Here is a 7269-nt window from a genome sequence, read left to right as displayed (position 1 = left end):
CTCTGAGTGCTTGAACCGTGCTTTCCAATTGACTAATCTAGAAACCAATCATTCCAATCTATGTCTCTATGACACTCACACGAGTGCCCAAATCTGATGACCCACCCAGTATAGATGTCTACTACACTGGGACCATTAGCACCTGTGACCATGGTTGTGGATGAGAGCTCTATACCCACACAGATGGATCCTATACTACATTCCTCTCCCTCCTCATAAACTATACATCCTCTAGTAGCCTATGATTTTTTTTCCTTCCATAATCACTATTATCAACCCTCTTGTTGGGCCCTGCACCACTATCCAAACCTCTCCCACCAGTCCCACAAGCTTTGGAACTACCCATACTGGCTCTTGTGCTAGCTCCCATCACAATAACCCCATGCCCATAGACCACTCTAATTATATATCTTCCTACATCCCATAGTCTCTGCACTGACATTCAGTTTTGTACCAGAAGCAGTGGTATCACTATTTGCTGGGGCATCATCATGGCCCTACCTCTGCCTTTGCACCTACCTCAACCTCTTGGTCCTTGATCTTTGCATCTATTTCTCCCTCTCTTTTTCCCACCTCCACCATCATCATCCTTACCCCGGCTTGACCGCTCCTCAATGGATGGAATCGGCTCGGATGGATCTGTATATCTAGGAAATAAGTTCTCTCTGAACCATCGCGCATAGTCCCCCTCCATCTTGACATTGGCCACATTCTTGAATGAACATCTCTATGGAATTCCTATAATTTGAATAAAAGCCTTCTAACATGCCTCATACTCTAATGTGGGACCCCATACTGGTCTCTTTGCATATGCCTAGGCATAATGTGCTCCTCCCTATAGCACCCTCTATTGTTGATCAAACTACCTGACTACCCTCATGAAGAAAAATTTCTCATTCACTGAAGGGATCCAGCTAAAAAAATAATGTGGACAAGGAAATAAACTATCTCATCATCATCCTATACCCATGGCTTTGTATACCTATAGGGCCTCCACACAATGTCATCCATGTTATCCAATGTACGTCTCCAATAGCTTTTCTTTCACAAATGTGGCTAGAAAATAATACTTAAATACATATATATGAAGGGCATGTCATGTGTTTTTTGTCAAACACATATAGGCTATGTGATAGGAAGATGCTTCCATGTTCATATCTATAAAAAACACCATGCTAACAGATATTGATGTAGCCTTTGAATATACCACTTGATGTAAATCATGATATAAATGGTATAGAATCCAACTAGCCCACAAAAATCTCTATGGTCAGTCAATCATATCTTGATTGTTATGGCCCCATCTGACCAAACATCCACACCCTCACCTATCTAGGAAGAGAAATCCTTCTATGAACCCTACTAGCAAAATTGATAATAGATCATATTGAAACATCTAAAACCATGGAATGCTATCATCCCCAATATCATCATCTACAAACAAATCTCTATAGGTTGTACCATCATCTGTTTGATCATAATATAATAGATCCCCTATTGTGGGGATCTTGAGAATCATGTACACATCCTCTGGGGTAATCAACATCTCCCCAAGTTGTAAATGGAAGATGTTGTGGTCCAAGTGCCACCACTCTCCCACAAGTATCAATAATCCTTGGCTCACCTAGAACCATGGCATCTAAAGAAACTATGAGAACCCACATCTATCTATCACTTATCGATCATTGGTTGATAATCTCTCGATCAAATCCAATGGCCAAAGATACAAAATACACACAATGAGCTTTCTCTCATGCACCTAATTAAAAAAAATATCAAACAAATCACATCAATCTAGTAGTCAAGGTGATTATCCTAAATCAATCTAGGTAAACAATCTAGAAAATTAGCTAATGGTTTGACCAGGAACCAATTCTTCATTTGTCTCTACATCTTGAGTCAAACACAATGTTTTCTCAACCTCTATATCATGAGGCTGGAACATGTAAATATCTAGCCAATCAGATTGCTCCTAGATATCCATTTTGGATTCCATTCATATGTTGTTTATAGTGGTATGAATAAGTTTTCCTAACTATCCAATCCATTGTGGTTCCTAAATTATCCTACAAGAGATTACCATTCATTTAATTTTCACATTGCGCCATTGACATTTTTGGACATTCTAAATCAAACATATCCTTCATATGGTCCATGACTTTTGAAAATTGTATAAGATATTAATGCACTATTTTGTCACTCAAATGTGTAGCTAAAAACAACGTATGCATTACTTATTCTTATGTGCTCTTTTAATGAAAAAATCTATAGGTGACAAATGTGTTATCATACACATACGTGCTAAAACTATATGCAAATTCTCTCCTATGAAAAAAGTGTTATTAAACTATATGGATATGCTATAGGATTAATTCACCACAACCTTTACTCAATGCCCTTTGCTTTTGTTCTAGATGCACTAGTTTAACAAACATATGTGCTATAAGCATACATTATTGCACTACAATATCTTTAGGTGCTACAACTTGTAAGAAATGCAGTCAAACAAAGTTGTATGCACTACAATACAAAATTAGGTCATCCTTATGTGTGCTACATCAGACTACAGATGCACTATTTCATTATATGGATGCACTACAAGTATTTAAAAGCACTAAAACATGACACATATGTGCTATTTCATCGTAAACATGCACTTGTCACCTAAAATCATGCTATATTCACAAATTTTGACTACAAATCCAAAAATTCATATTTCTATAAGGTTTTCAGATAAATATCGAGGCACCATAGTTAGCTAGATGTTGATATCAATGACCCCTCTTGAATCAATGCTCACACAATGGGACCACCATCCTCACCAATCTAGAGCTCCAACCAAGTGAAAATGAAAAGTGAGTGTACAAATGACTAGGTAAAAGGGTTTTTTGACCTATTTAGGCTTACTTAGAGGCATGTTTGCACTATTTTAAACCATTTCATCATAGTACCACTTGACAACTTATTTTCTATCATATTCCTCATCAGCCCTAGCTACCAATGCTATTCATTTTCCAAATTTTTACTTCTTTGTGAAATTTTTCTAAAATAAAATTGGACCATTGATATCTTTAAAATCATCAATTCCAATTTCATTTCCAAGGGGGCATCGTATCCATATCAATAATAAAATTTTCAAACATCTAAAATATTCTACCACATTAAAACATCAAACAATCAATCAAATAGGGGCATCTAGACATCATATCCATATCAGACAACAAATCATCAACAAACCATGCATCATATCCTCGTCAAGACATCAAAATATCAATACTAATGACTATGACAATGTATCAAACTAGTAAATCATCAGCAATCAAGTATGTGGTCATCAAAGTTGAATAAAAAATAAGGAGAATCAAGCCAATCTTTGAGCTAATATTGTAGACACCCTAAAATTGTTAGGACTTTAGAAGCATAATTTTAATAAAATTAGTAAAGATTTAGGATAGAATTAGACAAAATGAGGAAAAATAAAAAACTTTTGGATTAATTAGAGTATCAAGTTATTTACACGATTGATTTAATCAACTAATTGCCTAATTTCCTAAGCATTTTACAATTCAAATTTCCAAAATCATTTCAAAAGAGGAAATAAAAAGAGAAAAATAAAAATTGAAGAAAATGCAAAATTAAATAAAGTCATTATTTCCTCAAAAAGTCAATATCCACCTTTTTGGATTTAAAAAGAAAAGAAAAAGCCCTTTTATCCTCACAAAGTAAGTCTGTTGGACTTTTCCTTTTAGGGGTTTACGAGATATTTTCAGATTTCTCATTAACCATGATATAAAAAAGTAATTCCTATATATCTTAACCCCATCCCTTCCTAAAATCTTATAAATGGGAGTGAAAATCAAGAGAAAGGACCCAAGTTTTACGCATCCTTACTATAGCCATACTAGAGCTAGCAATTGATAATCCATTCAACATCATTACTATAGAGGTTTTTAACATCATTTTAACATTATTTAATCATCATTTAGCATTATTTACTCTCATACATACACATATCAATAGCATTTTCATGTTCTCATCTTGATATATCTTGTATTCACATAGATCTCATATAGCCTTTCATAGATCAACACAAATAGCATAATCCCATTATAGAATTGTCACTAAGATGTTGATTTGAGAGCGATTTTAGTAGCTGTAGTTAGGGAAACATAAGATGTTTGTAGATTGCTTATTTGATAGTTGTTTCTTGGCTCTAACTTATCTCACTACTATTCTCAAATAACTTCACAATAAGGTCACATGAATATGTGTTCTCTCATGTACAAAATGATACCCACTATGTGGCTTTCATTTTAAAACCCCATTCTCATTTAACTTTCTTTGTAGATGTGTATGTTACTCTCTTTTCTTGTGCAGATTCAACTTATTGCAGGCTTAGGAATGGTTGGGAAAACTCATAACATATGATGCTTCCGAACTCCCAAATACCAAATCTAGATCTTTCTATCATTTTAGCATTTTTTAACACTACTTTAACATTTTTGAACTCCCAAATCTCAGCTATGAGAATTAGGCTGAAATATAATATTGAGGAATTACATGTAACTATCTAGTTGAATGATAAATGACAATTATTTCCTATCAATATTGGCTAAATATATTTAATTTAAGGAAAAAAAAAGGATTTATGTAAAAGCATGATTTTCTAGTCCAAAATCCAAGAATTTCAACTGAGTGTTGAAGAATTTTTTCAGAGATAGACTTAAATGAAGACTTTATTTGTGAAGTTCAATTAATTATTTAGACTACAATTGAATTTTGTAAGAAAGGATAACATAAATCATAAAAGTGCTTTAATATTAATCATTTATCATATAAGGACTTTACAATATTCACCATTATAGTTATAAAAGAACATAAAGGAGAATAAATTAACATTCAATCTAATATATCAAATCCTTCATATAGAGATGTATTTTTACAGCTTGATATCATTTTCTTTGCAATTTAACATTATCACAAAAGAAAATGATATTTTAGAATAATTATTAGAGATTTAGATAAAACTATGTCTTAAGAGGGATACTTCAAGGATTATTTAAATAAAAATATAATATTATAGTATCCTTCAAATAGTTTAAGACTTAGATATTTCTATAAGTAGTTGGAGAAATGGTAGTTTCATGATATTGTAACTCTTAAATCCTACCTTGAAAAATAATTGGCTAAATTATTCCTCAGTTCTCTCATTTCCACCCATTGTAAAGATGGTCATATGTGTGTCAAACAATAATCCTAGTCGATTTGTGTTTCCTTGAGAACCCTCAAGTAGTGCTTCAACAATTAGGACCTTCCCATACTTCCGTGTTTCTTCATAGATCTTCTTCAAAAATTCTAAAAACTTCTCATCATCCCAATCATGTAAAATCTATTGCAATAAATATGACAATAGCTCTTTTGTACACATGAGTGTTGATGTAGACTAGAAAGTAAAGAAATAACAAAAGAAGACAATTTAATTATTATATGAATTGCTAAACAAACATAATGTTCATATAGCAAAGAAAAATAAGAAGTCAATAAAGACTAAAGTATATTGTTTGTTAATGACATATCTTTTACCTTTATGGTAATTATGTCTCCACATAGAATTTTGTCAAACATGCTCCACTTCTGGTACCAAAGGTGTCATTGCAATACATGAGACAAGTCAAAGTTAAAACTATACTATTAGATGAGTTCTATTGGAGAAGTTCATATAATTTAAAATAAACCAACTAAATAGTCTAAAGCTCAAAATGCGTTGTTTAGAGTTGGAACTCAAAATTGAGATGACACTGCTCACTAGCCATCCTTAAAAATCACACATTAAGAAATAAATTAAGCTTGGAAAAGTAAGTCAAATTTAACTATTAAATACTGTTAGCAAAAGAATCAAGCTTTAAGTCTAAAAATCAAGCCATAATGTGTGATATTTAAGCTGTCCACTACTCACCTGATATGAGAGGTGCAGTTGCAATAACATGGGGCAAGTCAAAGTTAATGCCCTGTATGTGTGGATATTCGGCAATTATAACAGACAATGCAGATCCCACTCCTCCAGCTACATCCACCACACTCCTTGCACTTTTGAATCCATCAAACATCTTTACTACAGAAGCCATGACATCTTTTGTATGGCAAGCCATGCCCTCATTAAAAAGCTTGTTGGCTTGAGCATTTGAGCCCACATATTCCCAAGGGCTCATGCCATGGACTTTTATGAAGGGATGACATCCTTCCAAGACAGCATGTAGAAAGTACTGGTAACTATGCTGGTAAGCCTTCTCTGTAAATAACAGCACAAATGGAGCACAAGAATCCCTATCTTCTTCCTTCACTAGCAGCTTGTTTTGCTCATCCACATCTTCAGTAAAAATTCCACAAGTCGTCAGCAGCCTCAGAATCCTAAACAAATACTCGTTGTGGGGAACAACCTTAGTTTCTGTGGAGGTAAAAATATGTTGAGCAATTTCATCAACAGAGAGAGGCTTTTCTCTTATAATTTGGGGGATGTTAAGCAAGACAGCAGCTCCGAGAACCATGGGCTTTGCAGCGCAAAGCATCTTCTCATAAGTTGGAGATGGGCTTCCATTTTTATTTTTATATGTGAAGCGAAGAGATCTGAATATCGCTCTTAACAATTTACTTCCTTTTATAGAAAGAATCTCTGTTATGTTATCAATGTGAGATACCCAATGAGAGGAATGCTTCCTCACAGCTCGTATTAGTGAAATCAATAATCAGAACGGACAAACTGGAGTACATAAATTATTAGAGCCTTATCGTGCAATCCACTTGTGGGAGCACCCCGTATATATTAGTTAACTATTTTTTTGAAACTGTAAATGATCTCCATGTTGGATTTTGAAGAAAAGAACGATGTTAACATGCTCATGACAAAGAATGAGTGAAAACATGGAGAGGCAAACTATTAAGTCATTCAACACATGTTATGGCAGGCCTTAAAAGCATTTTTATTTTACCATTCTTTTGAAACAAAGAGTTAAAGGTGAGAGTGCAAAAAGTTAAGGTGACAATATGAAAATAATTTAAAATCTTAGAGATTTCCTAATAGAGATAATGGGGCTAAATAAGAATCTTGTTATGGTATATTTGGGATATTATTGGAACAATGATGGGTCCTTTAATATTTTAAAGTATATATTGAATATTATAAGAAAATTATGTGGAATTTTCTTTTGGGAAGAAGACTGTTGATCCCTATGTTAATGCTTTTAATATCTTATCCGAATATTTTCTAATAGA

The 7269-nt window shown here is 33.6% G+C and overlaps 1 pseudogene; it reads right to left on the bottom strand.

The window, feature by feature from the left end:
- Positions 1-5098: 5098 nt before the first annotated feature.
- LOC149566034 ((Iso)eugenol O-methyltransferase-like) lies at positions 5099-6595 on the bottom strand (annotated as a pseudogene).
- Positions 6596-7269: the final 674 nt, after the last annotated feature.

The sequence above is a fragment of the Cupressus sempervirens genome, chromosome 3 (assembly GCF_028749045.1).
Source record: "Cupressus sempervirens isolate cs-2001-9-10 chromosome 3, ASM2874904v1, whole genome shotgun sequence".
NCBI lineage: Eukaryota > Viridiplantae > Streptophyta > Pinopsida > Cupressales > Cupressaceae > Cupressus > Cupressus sempervirens.
Note: the sequence above shows the minus strand (reverse complement) of the source record. Positions and strands in the feature narration are given on the sequence as shown.